The sequence below is a fragment of the Stenella coeruleoalba genome (assembly GCF_951394435.1).
Source record: "Stenella coeruleoalba genome assembly, chromosome: 20".
In the NCBI taxonomy this organism is placed as follows: domain Eukaryota; kingdom Metazoa; phylum Chordata; class Mammalia; order Artiodactyla; family Delphinidae; genus Stenella; species Stenella coeruleoalba.
Genome location: NC_137166.1, coordinates 29,818,714 through 29,840,363, shown reverse-complemented (window position 1 = coordinate 29,840,363; position 21,650 = coordinate 29,818,714). Strand labels below are relative to the sequence as shown.

The 21,650-nt window shown below is 43.6% G+C and overlaps 1 long non-coding RNA gene across 1 annotated transcript in view; it reads right to left on the bottom strand.

The window, feature by feature from the left end:
• Positions 1-21,650, bottom strand: part of LOC307179053 — a 181,921-nt gene that overhangs the window by 130,486 nt on the left and 29,785 nt on the right. Inside the window, exon 3 of the long non-coding RNA XR_013825321.1 lies at positions 10,396-10,550. This is a non-coding gene — a long non-coding RNA (uncharacterized lncRNA). The remainder of the gene's footprint in view (positions 1-10,395; positions 10,551-21,650) is intronic.

Sequence of the window (21,650 nt, the reverse complement as noted above, 5' to 3'; positions counted from 1 at the left end):
CTTTTTTTTTTTTCTAATGAAAGCTACATCTTCACTATCACAATTTGAAATGAGAGGCCTCCTGGACTTGTTGCCTACAATTAAACCACAACAAAAGGAAGCTGAAGTCATTTCACTTTTCATAAGGCTGTAATTATTCTTTAACTATTGGAATATGACATCCCTTAGGAGCTAATTATCGAAAAGCTCTCATCACACATAGGAAATACACAAACAAATCCTTCAAGCACAAAGTAAATGTTCAACATTAAAGAGCTGCATCCAGGAAGTCATACCAATCAGTTGGTCCAGCTAATTACTAATCTGATTTTTGGAGTAGTTGCATTAGATAATTATGACGACTATTCATAACATGAAAAGCGCAGCCTTTGACTGACTTTAATAAAGATCTAGCTGCAAGAAAAAATGTACTTAAGAACCATAACATCAAATTTGCATTGCAACGGAACCAAGTGTGGTAGACATTTTTTAATAGAAAACATTTCACTCATCACATGATAGATATATTTAATATATCTTTTTGTGGATGTCACATTGAAAGGCAAAGCGAGCTATTATATTGATATGATTTCATATGAGCCATGCAGTACTGCTTAAAGCCCAATTCATACTTTAAAATGTGTATTGTAAAATGCTTTTCTGAATCATTTAAGATTCACACTAGATGAATACAGCATATTAAAGGTTATGCTCTGGATCATATTCTAAAGGAATCAAAGTCAGAGTTATATACATAATGTGGTGACTCCTCCAATCAACCTTTTTTTTTTAATTTTGTTTTTATTTTTGGCTGCGTTGGGTCTTTGTTGCTGCGGGCAGGCTTTCTCTAGTTGCGGCGAGCAGGAGCTACTCTTCCATGGTGCACAGGCTTCTCATTGCGGCAGCTTCTCTTGTTGCGGAGCACTGGCTCTAGGCGTGCGGGCTTCAGTAGTTGCAGCATGCGGGCTCAGTAGTTGTAGCACGTAGGCCCTAGAGCACGCAGCCTTCAGTAGTTGCAGCGTGTAGGATCCGTAGTTGCGGCGCACGGGCTCTAGGGTGTGTGGGCTTCAGTAGTTGTGGCTTGCAGGCTCTAGAAGGCAGGCCCAGTAGTTGTGGCACACAGGCTTAGTTGCTCCGCAGCATGTGGGATCTTCCTGGGGCCAGGGACCGAACCTGCGTCCCCTGCATTGGCAGGTGGATTCTTAACCACTGCACCACCAGGAAGTCCCACTCTACTCATTCTTAAATGTATTTCTATATCAGGATATACAACTTCTTCTCAATTTTTAAATGGTTATAAAACAAACAGTCTCATATGCTGTTGATGGAAATGCTTATTGGTACAACTTTTTCAGACAGCAATTGGTCAATAACTATTAAAACTAAAATGTCGGGGCTTCCCTGGTGGCGCAGTGGTTGAGAGTCCGCCTGCTGATGCGGGGGACACGGGTTCGTGCCCCGGTCTGGGAGGATCCCACATGCCGCGGAGCGGCTGGGTCCGTGAGCCATGGCCACTGAGCCTGCGCGTCCAGAGCCTGTGCTCCGCAACGGGAGAGGTCACAACAGTGAGAGGCCCGCGTACCGCAAAATAAAAAAAAAAAAACAACAACAACAACAACAAAAAAAACTAAAATGTCTATACCCTTTTGACCTAGCCATGTACCTTCTAAGATTTTTATCTTGTAGACAGACTTGTATTAGCACTCAAAAATAATGTATAAGGATGTTCATTACAGCATTGGAAGAGTAAAAAAAAAGAAAGAATAAATAAAATAATCTAAATGCCAATTAATAGAGGACTGCTTTCTGGTAAATCCATACAACAGGATACTAGGCAGCTACTGAAGACACAGAGAGAGAAGAGACCTATATGCACAGTTATACAAAGATGTTCAAGATCTATTAAAAATGCGTGAAAAGCAGCAAAGGAAACCATAAATAAGACCAAAAGACAACCCTCAGAATGGGAGAAAATATTTGCAAATGAAGCAACCGACAAAGGATTAATCTCCAAAATTTACAAGCAGCTCATGCAGCTCAATAACAAAAAAACAAACAACCCAATCCAAAAATGGGCAGAAGACCTAAATAGACATTTCTCCAAAGAAGATATACAGACTGCCAACAAACACATGAAAGAATGCTCAACATCATTAATCATTAGAGAAATGCAAATCAAAACTACAATGAGATATCATCTCACACCAGTCAGAATGGCCATCATCAAAAAATCTAGAAACAATAAATGCTGGAGAGGATGTGGAGAAAAGGGAACACTCTTGCACTGCTGGTGGGAATGTGAATTGGTACAGCCACTATGGAGAACAGTATGGAGGTTCCTTACAAAACTAAAAATAGAACTACCATATGACCCAGCAATCCCACTACTGGGCATATACCCTGAGAAAACCAAAATTCAAAAAGAGTCATGTACCAAAATGTTCATTGCAGCTCTATTTACAATAGCCCAGAGATGGAAACAACCTAAGTGCCCATCATCGGATGAATGGATAAAGAAGATGTGGCACATATATACAATGGAATATTACTCAGCCATAAAAAGAAACGAAATTGAGCTAGTTGTAATGAGGTGGATAGACCTAGAGTCTGTCATACAGAGTGAAGTAAGTCAGAAAGAAAAAGACAAATACCGTATGCTAACACATATATATGGAATTTAAGAAAAAAAAAATGTCATGAAGAACCTAGGGGTAAGGCAGGAATAAAGACGCAGACCTCCTAGAGAACGGACTTGAGGTTATGGGGAGGGGGAAGGGTGAGCTGTGACAGGGCGATTGAGAGTCATGGACATATACACACTAACAAACGTAGTAAGGTAGATAGCTAGTGGGAAGCAGCCGCATGGCACAGGGATACTGGCTCGGTGCTTTGTGACTGCCTGGAGGGGTGGGATAGGGAGGGTGGGAGGGAGGGAGACGCAAGAGGGAAGACATATGGGAACATATGTTTATGTATGACTGATTCACTTTGTTATAAAGCAGAAACTAACACACCATTGTAAAGCAATTATACCCCAATAAAGATGTTAAAAAAAATGCGTGAAAAGGTATAATATATATGGTGTAATCCCATTTTTGTACCCTAACAAGGTAAGCATATACATCCCAGATAAATGTCCATTTGTTTATGCATGTGTATGTGTGAGTAAGAGTAGACAGATGGAGAGATAGAGAGATCTCTGCTTCCTCTCTATTTCCACTGTCACTGTCCAGTTCAGGCCATGGTCACCTCTCCCTGATAAGGTCAACAGTCTCCTCATTGTCATCCTGCTGCCTGCCTTGGGTACCTCAGGTCTCTCATACACCCAGGGACCCAAATGATCCATCTAAAGTACAAGTGGGTCCATGCCACTCCTTTGTTTAATGCTGCTCGGTGCTTCCCCCTCTCCTACCAGATGAACCCAACGCCCTCAGGCTCTAAGTTCATCGAGGGCAGGGACTGAGCACAAGACCTGGCACGCAACAGATGGGCACTGATTTGAATTAAATAGAAGAGAGAGGAATGTGAGAGTAACTATACTTGGGCATGTAGAGTGGGGAGGTCTTCATTTGGTTCCTGGTCATGTAAACTTTTTAAATATCATCAAAATATTATATATTAAGGTTAGAAAATTTGTCAAATACACAACTTAGTCAAATGCATACTGTAATTCACAAAACACTCATTCATGTAATAAATATTTATTAACCACCTCTTGTGTGCTGGGTACAGTGAATTACAGTGGGCTGCAAGGATCAGGTAGACAAGGACTCCTTGCAAAGAAGTCTGCAGGGGGATTTTACAATACAAGGCCCAAACAAAGGGAAACAATTATGGCCTTAAAAAAACCAAAAAACAAAAAAGACCAGGTAACGTATGTCTGAGCCTACCAAAACAGGCTTCAGGGAGGAGGTGAGGGTACATTTGGGTAAGGTTTACACTTGGGTAAGATTTAAGTGCAGAGATGAGAAAGGGCTCCCAGTTTGAGAAAAGGCTCTAATCAAAGTTTTCCCTGAGGTAGGAAAACTCACCTGGGTATGGATAGTAGCAAGGATGTGGATGTGGCTTGAGAACGGGGATGTGTTTGTTTTCTACTGCTATGTTAAAAATTACCACCAAGTTACCAGCTTAAAATAACAATCATTTATCACCCCACAGCTTCTGTGGGTCAGAAGTCAGGGCTCAGCCTCGCTGGATTCTCCGCTCAGCACCTCCCAGGGCTGAAACCAAGGGGTTCCTCTGGGAGCTCCTCTTCCAACCTCATGTGGTTGTTGGCAGGGCTCAGCTCCTTGCTGTTTTGTGACTCAGGTCCCTTCCTCATGGACCCCTCCGTAGCCCCTCTCACAACACAGCAGCTTGCTCCTTCAGGGCCAGCAGGAGAACCTCTCTGTTTTCCAGAAGGATCGGTCCCTCTTTTTAAAGGCTCACGTAATTTGGTCAGGCCCACCTAGGATAACTCTCATTTGATTAACTCCAAGTCAACTGATTAGTAACTTAATCACATTCACAAGTTTCTCCCATACTCAAGGGGAGAGGATTATACAGGGCATATATATCGGGATTGGAGGCAGGAGTAGGAACCTTGGCAGCTGAATTAGAATATTTACTACCACAGGGAATTCCCTGGTGGCCCAGTGGTTAAGAATCCGCCTTACAATGCAGGTGACGTGGGTTCGATCCCTGGTCAGGGAACTAAGATCCCACATGCCGCGGGGCAACTGAGTCCACGCGCCACAACTACTGAGCTCGCATGCCTCAACTAGAGCCCGTGTGCCACAAACTACAGAGCTCACGCGCCCTGGAGGCTGCGTGCCACAACTAGAGAAGAGAAAACCCACACGCCACAACTAGAGAGAAGCCTGCACACCACAACAAAAGATCTCACATGCCTCAACGAAGATCCCGCATGCTGCAACTAAGACCCGACGCAGCCAAAAATAAATAAAATCAATAAATGAATAATAAATAAATCTTAAAAAAAAAAGGAATATTTCCTGACACAAGGGGTGATAAAGGGATTCGAAGAGCATTAGTTCTGGGGAGTGAAAGTGTCAGATGATGAAGGAACTTGATTGCAAGACAAGGAGTTTGGAGACTGAGAATTTTTAAGTTGGATAGTAGCATAATGAGAAGTAGAGCGGAAAAAGGCAGTATTTTTTTTTTATCAGAACTCCGTAAAGAACTTGATAAAGTTATTTTACTGGCATGTTAAAAATGGAAAAGTTTTAGAGCAAGGATGGGAACTCAGTTGCATTAATTCTGATCAAGTGGTAGTGGCTGCCTGGAGGGCTGTGTTGGGAGGGTTGGGGCCATTTCTGGGCTTCCCGGGCAGCAGCGCTGGGATCGATTGGCAATGTCTGTTAGGGTGAGGGTGGAGACGAGCCATAGCTCTGGAGCTGAGGGTTGGCCACCCTGGCACTTGAGAGAACAGTTTCAGACCTTGTATGTCTGCAAAGGAAAACAGCAAGTCTATTTTCCAGGATTCTGTGGTTTGATCTAGCATCCTACAAAGCAAATGCAAAATAGCAAACATTAGGAAGCTCTTCAAGCCTTCTCCAAATGTCAGGAGCTAGAGCAAAATACGAATAAATTAATCCACTGGGAGCTTTTGCTATTCCTTCCTCTCTCTCAGTGAAAAAAAAAAAAAAAAACAGCTCCAAAATTCAGGAATTTCTAGCAATCTCTTTAAACACCAGAAAATAGGTCTGCCAGGCAAAGAATTAAAATGCCCTTGCTTTGGACTTTGATGATGCATTCCAAGGCTGCATGGAGACATGTGTAAGGAGAGTGATGAGAAAGTTAATCCTCTAATGATAGGTCTGAGGCCCAGAGGGGAGCTTCATCACAGGGTCATGTGTGGATGCAGAGGGGAGGATGTCAGCTTGGCAGGACACGCACTTACCTGCCCTCCACCGCTCAGGCTCTCCCGCCATCTCTCACATGCCTAGGAGCAGCCTTACGTCTTCCAACTCAGCAGCAAAAATCCCAAGAGACTGATGTTGTTTCCTATAAGTCCAAAAGCTGTACCCTGGGAACTTGTTGCTACTCAAGAGAGTGCTTAAGAAAAAGTGGCTTCAGAGCTGGAAGCCCTGGGGGGCTTCTGGCTCTAATTTTTAGTGGGTATTGTAGATTAGATTACTGTTTGATGGATAGTCTCTCTGGGTCCCATTTCCCTATGTCCTTGGAAGGAGCCTTCTGCCCCTCGTCCCCATGTTGGGCTTGACCGTGTGCCTTGCATTGGTCAAAGAGACGTTAGTGGTTTTGATAGAGTTAGAGGTTCAAACTGCGTTTGAGACATCGGGTTTGCCCTGCCATCACGATGAGAAAAAACATATCGAGACTAGCCCCTGGTCCAACAGGATGAAAGGCGTATGGAGCGGACCTGAACCCAACGGCAGCTTGGAGTTAAGCCTGTAGTAGCCCAGATGACGTCATGAAAGCTAACAGATGGGTAAGCAGGAATAACAGATGAGTTTTGGAGTGGCTTGTTACAAAGTTATTGTGACAACAGTTGACGGGTGCAGTAAGTACTGAGGCCTTGGGGAAGTTCCTTTTCCTCTACCTCGGTTTCTTCGCACAGTAAAAGGATACAGTGATGGCGCCTCCTTATAGGGCTGCTGTGAGCATCAACAGAGACAAGGCATTTAAGTGGCTTACTGTAGCGACTAATGCAGAAGAAGCACCTAACAAGCACAGTTTGTCACCATAGTTAAGAGAATGAACTCTGGATCCAATTTTGGGGGTTCAAATCCTGGCACTATGTGTGTACTATAGAATGGGGTGGTGGGGAGAGTCAAGTGTGAGAGTAATTTCAAAACCAAGGCCATGTCTACACTAGCAAAAGTTCTAAATCCGGACCTCCTCGTTCAGTTATATATTCTTGCCACCATACGTCACAAAGGTCCTACTATAGGCAAGATCTTGGGATAACTCCCGGGCACACACACTTACATGGTCTCTAATCTTAGAAGTGTTCCAAGACATGGGAGAGGCAGGGGTGAGGTTCCAGGGGCAGAGAAGAGGTGCCTGAGGAGGGGCTACAGACCCAGGGCGCACGCAGCACCAGTTCCGGGGCTGGGCTGCAAGAGGCAAGTTGCTCTTCCTGAGGCTGTGGACTGAGGAGTTGAGGACCACTGAAGTTTGCAAGAAGTTCCAGAAACTCTCATTCCAGGGATATAAATATCCAGCACCAACTCAATGCTGGTGGCTTAAAGCTCCAAGTCGAGAATTCAGACTCAGAAGGAAACAGCTCCCCAGGAGAACACTCAGGGACAAGCCAGACGGTAAGTCTGAGCTGGGTGCTAGGTACAACTCCAAGGCTGGACATTCAGACTTAGAAGAAGCCCAGTGAGCAAGTAAGAGCTTTGACTCTGCCAGACTGCCTTAAGTTCAAATCCTGGTTCCAGCACTTGCAAGCTGTGTGACCTGGGGCAAGTTACGTAACATCTCTGAACCTTAGTTTCCTAAGCGATGTTAGGAAAATAGAGTTATTACTAGAACTCATCTTCTTGGGTCCTTATGAGGATTAAAATCATTAAATATATAAAATCCTTTGAATGGACTACAGTACTGCCTATTATTATTATTATTATTACAGGCTCAAAACCCCATGTCTGAATCATGTGAGCCAGAGATACGTGTTTTATAATTCAGAATTTTTCAGATTTTAGAAAAGAAATATGACACACATAAAAATTATAGAAAAGAAATATGGTGCAGATAAAACGATTTTAGAGAAGAAATATGGTACACATAGAAAATCACAGCAGGATCTGGGGCTGTACTCTGTAACCAAATACATGAATATTTATGTAGTGAAATATGTGAATATTTAGATCAAATAAGAACTAGAAATAGCTTCATGGCAGTTCAGGTCAGATTTTGCTACCATATAAGATTTTTTAAAAAGCAAAACAAACAAATGATACCAAAAGCAAAACTCTTTGAACTTCTAGAGCTCCAAGGATTTGGGAAATGCAGAAAAGAGATTGTGGCTTTTATCACTGGAAGTTACGGAGGCTGCGTAAGTGTGTCAGGCCAGGAGTAGGGGGCAGAGAATGGTCTCCACCCAAGCTGGTCGTGAAAGGCTGTATAGGAGGCAGGCTTGGAGCTGAGAGCCTCAAGGATTGGCAGGGTTTCAAAGGTGAGACTGGGCAGCAACACAGGAATCCAAGCCCAGGGTGTATTACTCAGAACTTGTCAAGAGGTAAACTGAGGCTGCATTGTGAATAGCATTGAATACCAGGACAAGAATATGGGCTTTATGTAGTGAGCAGGAGATGATTTCATTGGGATTGAATCTGGCGTTTCAGACAATTTCTGCCCCTGGTACGGAGCCTGGCAGCTCTTTTAGAGATTGATGGTCTCAAGTTACACCCCTGTTCAGGTGGCGACCATGCTCTACAATGCCCTTTCGTTCACCTTTGAAGTCTTACTCAGCAATACCACCCACTCTGGGACACACTTTGCCTGTCACCATGGTGACAGACACTGCCAGCTCCCCACCCATATCACCTTGGCACTCATACAGAAGGATGCTCAGTGAGACCACTGGCAAATCTTTACCAAGGGCTCTTTCTGGCTGCTGGTGTACCCTGAGCTTGTGCACAGAGTAAACTGGAAATGCAAAGAGTTAAGACCTTGAGAAGCAGCCCTTAACAGTGATGGACAGGGCACTGAGGATACATACCCCAATTCCCTCACCCTCAGGTTAGGATAACACGGAAGCCTGATTGCCACTGCCTCTTAGAATTCTCCCAGGAAAATGGGGCCCCGATGTCCTTGGCAATAACCTTCAAGGCACCCCGTGTTGGCTTCCTGCCCTTTTTGTCTGACTCCTTACCCTGTATCCACATTTCTTGGCATCACCTTCCAAATAAACTAGTTGCACTTGAGTCTTTGTCTCAGGGTCTGCTTCTGGGGCAACTTAAACCAAGTCACCACGGTTATAGGAGTGGCCTCTATGCTGGACTGACTCATCCATGCCTTGCTTCATGGTTTCCACTAGGAGAGGTTAAGCATCTCAAGGAGAGGAACTTTTCATTTGCCTGTGAATCCCCATGGTGCACTTAGAGGGTAGACATCAAACAATGTTGACTGTGGATTGACTTGGAAAATTAGGTAAGTTCCAATTACTTGCAAGTGGCTAAAGGCCAGCAACGACTTCAAGGGACAAAGTTTAGCTTCTGGGTTTTATTCACTGGTTCTCTCACTCACTAGCTTGGTGATCTGCAGCAAGTCCCTTAATCTCTCTAAGACTTAGTCTCTATCTATGAAATGAAGATGAGAAACTTTGCCCCTTAGAGCTACTGTGAGAATTAAATAAGATCATGTATGAAGCACCAAGCTTATTTCCTGACTTTCCGAGTTAGTCATAGCTTTAGACCCATCCTGTTCCCACATATCTTTCCTATACATAACCAATTCCTCAGAGTCATGGCCTTGAGGTTCTTTTACCTGCATACCGAAGTGGGTTCAAGTCCCCATGCACATGATCTAGTGCATTCTACCCCCTAAACAGAAAATTTCCATCTTTAAATGAAGACTTTGGGGCAGCGTTTCCATCTTTCATCAGCAGCCTCTGATATAGACACATGCATGCACATACATACAAACATGAATGTATTCTTTACAATGCACCTTCTCAGCTGCTTCTGCAATTGCCACACGGACACCAACTCAACACTCTGCTGTTTAACCAAGATAACATTTATATCACCAAGAGTAAAAAGATTCCTAAGCTTGGACCCTAAGAATTAGATCTTCTCGCTCTGTTATCATCATCAAACATTTCGCAAGGTGTCATGACACACACAGCCCTAGGCTAGGTCCTTGGATGCCTGGAATAATCCAAGGAAAGGTGGTACCTGTAAGGCCAGCAGGTCCGGGGAAGGGCCCAGGGAGCCAGACGGAACCCCCGCCAAAGTGGCTGATGCAACCGACACCTGACATTGCCACACCACTCGGCCCCGGTCTTCCCGCTCCCCGAGGGGCGGAACCAACAACTCTGAGGCTGATGCAACCGACACCTGGCATTGCCACAACACCCGAGAGATTACCAAAAAAGGGCTGCTTCACACAGCAAGCACCTCCCCTGTGTCCACCCCTATAAATTTTGTTCGCGCCCGCACCCGGGCGCGACTTCTCTGGCCCCTTTCCCTCGGACCAGTGAACCTCGCCCGGGAGCGTTCCCAAATAAAGCTTGTTTAAGCTCTCCTCCGTTTTTGGTGCCGTTCCTTACAGTACCCATGAAGCTTACCAATGGAGATTGTAAACACCACTTAAATGACATCCCACAGTCAAGCAACATATAGTATCTACCCGTGTAGTGTGTGTGTGTGTGTGTGTGTGTGTGCGCGTGAGCGCATGCACGCATGTGGAGATGCACGCTTGTGCAGGCGCAGGCGTAGATCTTACCTGTCTTGCTTTCCTAGTCCTCCTGCATGCAAATGTGGAGCCAGAAGACAGTTGAGATGAAGTACTAAGAGTCAGCATTCTGGTTTCTAGTCCTAAAAAGAGTAGAGAGCCGGATAGCCCTGAACAGCTCCCTTTCTGGACCTCAGTTTCTCTACCTGTAGGAGAAAGTGAAAGTGAATGTTTTCTAGGACTCTGTTTATAAAGACCTTGAGTTTAGAAAGTTAAATTCGAGAAAAATCTGAAGGCAGGAAGATACCACCACGTGATTCCGTATTTTTTTTCCTTTTGAAAACACCCAACTGAAAACTGATTTGTTAAAAAAAAAAAAAAAAAGTCTGTGCTATTACACCCACCATGCCTTCTTTATGAACTGGAGTAAAGAGGAGGGATTTATTTGAAAGTCAATAGACTATTTACAGCTCTACTGTAGGTGCTAGTTTAAATTCAACATTTTGAATGGGGTAGAAACAATCACATCGGAATTTGACCAAGGATACATTCATATGTCAGTTTAATGCTCCAGCTGTTTAATCAAAATATGAATAAAAGGGCTAAAGCCCAACAAGCAAAAATATCATAGTTGTGGGATTCAGCGATTGCTTCCCCATTGTCAACCAATTACTGTGTAATTTCTCCCTGTGACTGAATAAGTAACTGTTAGCAAATAATGAAAAGGCAATTACAGCGACACTTTGTTCCTATTACTCCCTTCATATTATTCCGGCTATAATTATTGTCAGAGCTGGAGGTTTACTGTACCATGGAAGCAGCACCAGGAAAGGAAATGGAATGGGCTGGTGCATGGAAAATTGCAAATGTCACAGCTACCTTCATCGCCACTGTTGGACTTCTGAGATTAAAAAATCAGAGGAAAAAGCTCTCCATGTGGGTTATACAAATTCTCTACCTCAAGCTGTTGTTGTGACGGGGGAAGTGGAGATGGAGGTGAGGGTGGGGGGCAGGCAGGGAATCAGGCACGATGTTTGTTCTTTTTTCCTGTGTGTAATTCCCAAAGGACAGTGCATTTTCACCACAGTCTGCCTGAATCCAACCCGTGGACTCTTCTTTTAGCCTTTGCTTCTCATTAATTGTCTCCATGCTGGTTCATAATGGGGAGTGGCATATAAATGATGCATTTTATGGGGTTTGATCTTTCTTCAGAGAGGAAATATGCCACATATGGACAGATGTCTGAAAGAAAAGGATGACTGTTCCCTCTTTGTGCAGTTGCTGGGACCAATTTTTAGACGGTGATTTTCACTGATCAATATACCTTCCATTTTGACTTTATTTTTATTAACCAGAAACTGTAAAAATAAGACCAAAGGGATGGAGGTATGGCCCTCATATTTTTATCTCTTATTTATTTACTGAACATATCCTGACTACCTACCATGTGCAAGGGACTGGACTAGGATCTGAGGAATCAAAGAAGAGTGAGACACAGTCCCTGACCAGAAAAGACTCCATCCTGAGGCATTTTCACACCCAAATAAATGTCTCTCTGCATGAAAAGCAACTTAGCATAGTTGAAAGTGTGTAGAACTACATGTTTGAAGATCTAGATTCTAATTTCAGCTCTACAACTTACTAGCTGGTTTACCTTGATGTATCAGTTAGCTACTGCTGTGTAACAAACTATCTTCCAAACTATGTGGCTTAAGGCAACAATCATAAATAATTAAACTCATGAATCTGCAGGTCAGTGGGAGGCTCTGCTCCAGGTAGGGCTTGGCCAGGGCATCTTATTTGGGGAAGCTTTGCTCCAGATGTCTCTTACTTTCCTCCATGGAATAGCTGGCCAGCCTGGATTGTCCTTATTGTAACAACCAAAAAGCAAGAAAGCAAGCAGAAACATGCAGGCAAGCACACCAAGCACTTTCAAACCTCTGCTTTAGCCATGTCTGCTAACATCCTATGAACCAAAGCAAATTACATGGTCAAACACAGAATCAGTGGTTGGGGAAATATATTCTGCCTCTCAATGGGAAGAATTTTAAAGATAGATGGCAAAGAGGATGAATATAGTTAGAGGTGAAGAGCTGGGGGAATTCACACAATCAGCTGGGCTTGGGTAAAACTCCATGCCTCAATTTCTTTGTCTGTAAAATGGGGGCTCAGTTTACCTGCTTTAAAAGACCGTTGGAAGAACCAAAAGAAACAAAGAGCATTAATATGCTCTGACAACTATAAAGAACTAGGGCTATATAATTTATCATCGCTCTTATTACTTTCTACTTATTTTTATACCATAAATATTTTATGATATTTTTTTAGATCAAATTAGAGATTCTTTATAAACTTCAAATTTAAGTTCAGCCATCAGATATTCTTTCATTCATCGGAGGTATTAAAAATGGAAAATGGAAATTAGTTATAGAGTCTATTCATTTTTGTTTTACTTGTAGAACAGGTCACTTCTCCAAGACCCTGATCTGATTTGAGGGCAGACGGAATCTCAAAGCTTTTGTTCTTGCTTCCTGTGGCAGGCAGTCAAGAGATTCCCCTGTGTGTCAGGTAGAAAAAAAAAAAAAAATATATATATATAGGCTATCAAGCTGCTTTGGCAACTACTACCCTTGGGTTATTTTTGTAGCTAAAGGAAAGCAGGTTATGAGGGACTGGTTGGTCATAAATAAATAAGCAAGGATATACATTTACAAGGACAAGAGAAAGGCAGATTAGTAATACTAAAGACAAAGGTGCAATAATAATAATAAAAACCCTCAGAAAGTCAGATCTGGGTTTGAATCCTTGCTCTACCACTCAATAACTGGCTTATTTAGTTTCTTGGAGCTTCTGTTTCCTTCTTTGTAAATTGAGGACAGAAGATCTAACTCACCGTGTTCTTGTGAGGACTAAATGAGCTATAAAAGATGTTAAATCTCCCTAAATAAATATATACAGTTGACCCTTGAACAGTATGGGTTTGAACTGTGCCGGTCCACTTATATGTGAATTTTTTCCCACTAAATATGTACTACAGTACAACTGACCTTTGAACAACATGGGTTTCAACTATGCACGTCCACATACACAACAAAGTACACAGATTTTTTTTCAATGACTACATACTACAGTACCACGTGATCCATGGTATCTGTATTGGAGGGCCAACTGTAATGTTATACGTGAATTTTTGAATATGTGTAGGGTTGCCACCCCTAATACCTGTATTGTTCGAGGGTCAACTGTAATTCCAACCAATGTCCTTGTAGGATTTTCTACTTCATTTGTATCTAAGGGAGGGAGCACCACCCATCGATAGGGAAAGTACAGATTATTTGGTAAAAGGAGAAACTGACTCATAGCATAGAGAAAAAGTTGGATTATACATCACACCATAGACAAAAACATAAGCACTAGATAAATTGGATGAATTAAAGACTGAACTGATGAACAGTAAAACTTAAGAAATATAGTAAGCAGATAAGATAAGTGTGCTTGTGACCTTGGAGTAGATAATGATTTGTAGTCAAAACCCCAAAGAACAAATGATATAGTGGGGGGAAAAAAAGATGTGAAACTAAAAGGATACAAACAGGTGTTTCCCAGTAGAGAAAACAAGAAGAGCTAACATACGTACAAAGTTCATGTGCACTGATAGTCAGAGAAAGGCAAATTAGAACAAGATTGTGATGTGGCACTTTACACCCTTCAAACTGGAAAAAAGAATTAGACGATCACATAATATTAAGTGATGGTGAGGATGTTAGGAAACAGGAACTCTCCTTCATGTCCTGCTGGCGGGGGGTTAACTGCTACAGGTATTTTGCAGAGGAATGAATCTGGCAGTAGTTAGTGAGAGTAAAAATGCACAGGTCCTAAGATCCCAGGACACCCTCTGCTCTGGGGTGTCTACCCCAGAGACTTTCTCCCAAAGTTTCACAGGAAGACGTGGATGAGGCCTGCTTTTGAAGCACTGTTCAAACTGGCAGAGTTGGAAATTCAGAGGGGTCCATCAGAGGCGGAACGGAGGAGTAAAATGGTCCACAGTCCCCTATCTGCAATTCTTAAAAGCTCTGAAAATATGAAATTTTTTCAAAACTTTGGCACAAACTTATTTGGAGGCAGAACTTGACCTGAACTGACATGAGGCCCCTTAGAGTCTCTTCATATTCCACTTAGTATAAAGATTCATACATTTTGATATAGAAATATATTAATGAGTTTGATAACAGCGTGGTGCCCAGGGCTCGCAGAATGAGATTGGTAGTCCAATGCCACCTAATTTTAGCACAGATACAGAATGTGTTCCAGGAGATGCACATATCAGTGTATGGAGGGGCGGATTAGAAGAGCCTCAACTAAATTCACCAGCAAGGATGCATGTACGTGGAGTTAGAGATCTGGAGTCAGGATAGGACACAGAAGGGGAAAATAAAAAATGAAATGAAATAGAAAATAGAATAGAATAGAAAAAATAAAATAAAGGTACACCTAGCGTGAACTGGAGGAAAAAAATAAAATAAGGACAATAGATCATTGTGGACCAACAGTTCAGCTGGGAAGGGGGATTTCTATAGCAGTTTCTATCTATATTATATGCTGTTTCATTTTTGCAAAAGTCCCATTCTCCAACATGATAACTTATGAATTTTTTTAAACCTCTGTCCTCCCCATAGGTTGGGCACTTAGAATTTGGGGCTTGAAAGTTATGTGTTAACTGGAAGTCTGCTGCAGCCAAATAGGGCTGCCTGGAGAGAATCCTGATACTAGGGATGTGTTTTCTCCCCATGGGCAGCCCATGCGAACTATTATCCAGCCAAAAGAGTACTGGGTTTATGAGTAGACTTGCCTTCAACTCCCAGCTCTCTCTGCTGTGCAACCTTGGGCAAGTCATTTTGCCTTTCTGAGCTTCAGAACTCCCTACCTGTTCCTTTCTCTTTCTCTCTCCCGGGGGACCCCCTGTAATGGAGCCATTCTGGGTTTCTTGCAGGTGACCAAAAACACAGCACCCCACCCCAATTTCTCTGCTAGGAGAAATCCCCAATTACCTTTCGAATTAGTGCAAACCTCACTTCTGCTATGAAGTCGGTCCCCCTCTGTTCCTACTGCATGTAAGATGGACCTCGCTTGGGACATTTTCCAAATATTCTTTTGTTTATCTGAATGCATGACTGTTTTGTTCATAAGAGTATGACATCTGGAGGGCAGGAACCATACCTTACTCATCTCTATAACCCTGAGGTCCAGGACAGTATCTAACACATAGTAGGTTCTCACTTTGGTGAACAAGGCAGACACGTTCTTGCCTTCAGGCAGCCTGAATCTAATGGGAGAAGCAGATTCTGAGCAGGCAGTTGTGAATGTGATGGGCTTTTCAGAAAGGGAGCTTGGGGTGGGGGGCGGCTTGTAACTGTGGCAAAATGGGACCCAGCTATGAAAATACAGCTATTTACACAGGCATCTAAAATAACACCTCCCTTCCCCAATTTTCTCCTTTCTTGATTCACCATAGACTACAGAGTTTCCATCTTCCAGGTCAAAAATTGACCCAGGGAACTGATCACCCTGGCTTTCCAAGCTACATAAATCTAGAGGTCGAGAGAGGGAGCAGAGCAGGTCACACATGCCCAGGAGAAAGGGAGCCCCAAGTTCCCTTCAGACTAGAAATACCCTGAACCTTCCCTACCCCAAATCAGCTGTCATTAGGCTCTTCCCAACACTTCCTGTAATTTCTCCCTAGTTCCCAAGAGAACATGCCACATAACATAAAATAATAATACTACATCTAAAGGTAAAAGGAAAGACATCATTACCAGATTAATACATCGTGAAAAAATTCACATTTCTGATAGATAAGTTAACAGTGCATTGGTGATTAAATTAATTGCACGTGGCGAACAGAAAGATAGCTCTTTAATGCATGTTAAATATTAACAATTTGAGATAATAGGAGTCTACAGGTCTCCTCTTTACAGCTTCCTTTGTCAATGAGATGTACTTTTGGGCTGAAGGATGAGACAGTTTGGAATGTGCTAGCCTCACCCAACGAAGGCCAGCGCTGCCCCTCACCACACCGGAGCCACCAGCAATCAGCTTAATCATAACTGACCGGAACCAAATGGATTCAGGCAGCCGTGCAGACTACTGAGTTAAAAAGTTTTATATATCAAGAGTCTGAATGCCAACTAAATCAAAACCTTTCAAGGCAAATCAAAGGGCCAGCAGCCTTCTCCCTGCTTCTGTCAAAAGCTTTGTTTCGCCATTTCCTCCCAGGGCTGTCACGAGGTGGCCTCTTCTGTGGTTCAGTTCAGCCTCATCTGGAGGCATCCTTACATGTCCCATTATCCTCAGAAAGTCAGCCCATCACCTTTACGTGAAGAGCACCAAGGGGTGGCTTGTGGGGTAGGCGGGGAACAAGAAGAAGCAAAACAAACTGATTGATTGCAAACCCAGCTATGATGTCAGCATGAATTAATGTTTCCCATAGGCATGCTAATCAGCTCCATGACATAATAACGGCTTCTATTACACCGGTGGGACTTCAAAGTTTTTCCAAAGATAACATAACACAACACTTGAAGCCCCAGGAAACTTCCACCGCACTTTTAGATGTTTTATAAAGTTACCAATCTTTTCATTGCTCGGGAAACAAAAAAAAGCTGAAAGGAAACAGAATATTGAATTTGGGATGAATCAGGGTTGGAAAGTGATTTCATTACAAATTCCAAATGTTCAAAGAGATAGTGGCAATTAAAAAGCTACAAGAGGTCGCTATTCAAAAGCAGCTCTGTGCAAACTTTTCTCAGGCAGGCAGATGGGCACAATTCCCAATTCGGAAAAAAAATTCTAAGTCTGTATGAAAGGTATTTGTTCAAATGAACAAATGAACCCACAAAAAGTGTGTAAGACAGGAAAGCACGGAGATCAAGGTTTGTGTCTCTGTTCTGACCTCTCCTAGATATTTGTCTTTGGGCCAATTATTTAATATTTCTGAGACTCAATTCCTCCTGGATAAAATGGAAATAATGATACCTACCTCACAGTAGAGTTGGGAGGTCTAAATCAGGGACTGTATTCACAGCACTGCATCAAGGTGGGCTGCCAGTAAATGCTATTATTATTATGCTTATCAATAAACATTTGATACCTCTCTCATTTACTCAACAATGATATGTGATTACTGCTGCTAATAACTAATATCCAGCATTTACATAAGACTTCATACACACGTCACCCTTCTAAGTGCACCCAAGCCGACGAGCTAGATACTATTGTGCCTAATTTACAGATGATGCAGTGGAGGCACAGAGAGTTGTAAGTTACCTGCCTGAGACAGCACAGATGAGACATAACATCTGGATTTCAAACCCATGCCATCTGGCTCCATTCTGTATTCTCAGCTACGACCTTCTCCATACATGTGCACACAAGAGGACACACATGTACACTCACACACATACACACACACACTTGTGCACCGCCTGGAACACATCCTGCAGGTGTCTAACCACCCACCGTGATGATTACAGACCCGGTTTCTGCAGTTTGACCTGCCTGGGTGTGAGGCCCAGCTACTCCACTTACTCAGTGTGACCTTGCGTAAGTCACTTAACCTTTCTGAGACTCAGTCCTCGATCTGTGCAATGGAATATTCATAGAACCCATGAGAGGATACCTGGGAAGAGCGTAGCATGGTGCCTGAACTTGACAAACACCTTGATAAATTTAGCTATCATCATTTTTTTTGTTGTTGGCTACGCCACTCGGCTTGTGGAATCTTAGTTCCCTGACCAAGGATCGAACCTGGGCCCGGCAGTGGAAGCACGGAACCCTAACCACTGGACTACTGGGAATTCCCAGCTATCATCATTATTATAAACAAATATTGTTTATAATATTTCTCTCTCTCTCTGTGTCTCTCTGTCTCCATCTCTGTCCCTGTCTCTCTGTCTCTCTCTCTCTCTCTCTCTCTCACACACACACACACACACACACATACACAGACATACAGTCCAGTGTCAATCACAGGGATATCTGGATGGAGCTTCCAGAAAGGGACGCACCAGGCACAGGTATTTGTGCTAACAGGGATCCCCTTGGAGCATCTGAAAGTTACAGAGTGAGGAGGAAGGCAGGAAGAGAGGCTGCTGCTCTGTCTCCCAACCAGACATCCCCTCCTCTCTCAGATCCTCTCCCTGGCCCCATCCGGCAGCTGCCTACCCCCTGTAGTGTGAGCACATCCGAGGGATCACCCACCGGCAGATTCCCGCCGTGAGGTACAGCCCGCCACTCAGGCCCTGCTTGGAGGGCAAGGCTTCCATAGCCTAGAGGTCCCCGGAGATATGGAGGGGGGGCCAATGCGGGTGCCATGTCACCCCTGCAGGCCCACTAACTTCACATTTTTTTTCTCAGTATTTTTAAGTATTTTACTTTAAATTGTTTTAGTGTTATCAAACGCTACTTTTTTTTTTTTTTTTTTTTTTGCAGTACGCGGGCCTCTCACTGTTTCGGCCTCTCCCGTTGCGGAGCGCAGGCTCAGCGGCCATGGCTCACGGGCCCAGCCGCTCCGCGGCATGTGGGATCTTCCTGGACCGGGGCACGAACCCGTGTCCCCTGCATCAGCAGGCGGACTCTTAAACACTGCGCCACCAGGGAAGCCCTCAAACGCTATTATTTTTTATTTGTTTATTTTTACAATATATCCTCATAGCTTATTTATTTTATACCTAATAGCTTGTACCTCTTAATCTCCTCCCCCATCGTGCCCCCCCCCCCCCCACTGTAACCACTAGTTTGTCCTCTATATCTGTTGACTTGCCATTTTTGGATGGGTTCCTACTAGATAAGGAAGCCTCAAGGGCTGCTTACTTGCATGGCCTCCTCTCAGCACCCTGGCTGTCAGATCTTCATGTTTATTTGGGGAGGAACAATGAGCACCTGGCTTCTTGTCTTGACAAAATGTGCAGTCCAAAGTGAAAGTGGCCCCACCGCCCACTGGTGTTCCTGTCGCCCTGTCGGCTCCATACAGCAGCCGGAGTCCTAGACCTGAGGAAGGACACGAGGGAAGCAGCCGCGTAGCACAGGGAGATCAGCTCGGTGCTTTGTGACCGCCTAGAGGGGTGGGATAGGGAGAGTGGGAGGGAGGCCCGAGAGGGAGGAGATATGGGGATATAGGTAGGCATATAGCTGATTCACTTTGTTATACAGCAGGAACTAACACACCACTGTAAAGCAATTATACTCCAATAAAGATGTTAAAAAAAAAAGAAGAAAAGAAAAGAAATAAAGGAGAGGAACAGAAACTAAATGAGAGGGCAGGAAGGACAAAGCAAAGAGGTGAGTAGAAAAGACGGAGCTGCTTCTGGGAGAAAACGCCCTAAGTGTCTCTAACTGTGACCTTGGCTGTTACCCATTTAACTTAGTTTATTTGAGGCTATTCCTTTGAATGAAACCAAGTATCAGCTACAATTTTGCCTCAGAATTTGCCGGTATCTTCAAGAAAAGAATCCTGATGGACCCAGTTTTCTTTTTGCTCCTGACAATTTTTTAATGTGTACGTGTATTCCCCTTGATTCATTTACTTTCTTCCAATTTTTTAGAAAGGGCAGAATTGGGGAGAAAAAATGGATAAATTAAAAACAAAAAACTCTTATGACTTTCCTAAGCTTAGAGGTAACCAGTTGCTGAAGCTGAACTAAATTTGGTACCTGAGGCATTCGTGCAACAGATTATTATCAAACACTGTCTCTAGCTGGGGACCCAGTGGTCACACAGCCCCTGTCCTTAGGTTGCTTATGCTCTAGAGGAGAAATGAAATGCAAAACAGAGTGGTGAGTGCAGTGGTAGACACATCTGGGGACACACCTGCTTGGCCTTCCTTCTGATCTCAGCCAGGGCTGGGTGGGCAGTGCCTGGCAGATTGCTACAAACCTGAGGGACACACAGCTTCGTTTTCTGGGTGACCCCAACACGGCAGAAGCCCTGGAGAACTTGCTCATCCCGTGCAGCTGCACAGCTGGGAAGGGCAGGGAAATTAGCAGCTCCCAGGGCAACCCTCAGCCAGTGGCAACTGACCCAGGGGATAAATGCTTCAGTTCCCATCCTCTAGGCACTCATGCTGGAGTCATTCCAAACACTCCCCAGGAGGACCCAGTGGAATCGAGCTCCTGTTGCCGACAGCAGCAATTTCAACAATGCCCCCTAATACTGCTTTTCTTCCCTCCCGGTTTCACTCTCTCGGCTCCCTCATCCCTCTACCCTGAGGTCACTTTCCAAATACACTACCTACACCCAAGTCTTTGTCTAAAGCGTTGCTTTCAGGGGAACTCGAGTCAAACAGGGTGATCTAGGAGTTCACTCTAAGGGCATCAAACCTAGTCACAGGGCATGGAGGAAGGCATCCTGGTGATGTGTAAACGGGACACTGGATGTTGAGTGCAAATAGAGATTCAGGGAGAGGGAAGAGGTGGGAAAGTAACCCATGCAGAAAACACAAGTAGGAGCCAGAAAAAAGCATGACATGTTTGTGGGACTGCGATTAGTTTAGACAGAAAGTCCACCCGCATTGCATAAATACGTTTATGGAATCAGATGGAAGGATTCTTCCCTGTCCTTGATGGCAAACCCAAGAGCTACCTCTTTGACATCCCAAATAATCATACGAGCTACGGCAAATGATTTTTTTAAACAAAGCATATTTGTCTGTTGTAAAAGATACACGAGAAAGCCTTTTGTATGGCAGGTGGAGGCCTTTAGATTGCTGGGGCAGAGAAAGCAAGCAAAGACCATAGCAAATCAGGGAGAACCTCTCTGAGCCTTAGTTTCTTCATCTGTAAAATGAGCCCATATGTCTCAGGCAGAAATGAGTAACTGGTCTCCAAGGTGTCACAGTACAGATAGTACAACCAATCCAGTCTGAAAGAAGAAATACGTTTGGCCAAACCTTTTTGGACCAATATGATAGACGATCTCCATCCAGCCATCTCTTTGAAACCCATTCGTAAACAGATTCCAACAAGGAAGATATTCTGATTTAACACAGCAGGGCTAGGAAGGGGCATGGGGGTAAAAGGCAGAGGGGTTGGAAGTATAATTGTACATTTTGACATTAAATGAATTACATGGAAATTATATGCAAATCATTATGTAAATGTGGCATATGTTGTTTTCAAGTTAACAGCTTGGACACTTTTAATAATTACAGCATTTTTCAGGGTGAATTAAGAGCCCCAATAAACTATATTTAGAATCCACTTCAAGTGAACAGGATTTAATGGCCTTTGTTTTTCATTTAAGTGGCTCAGGTT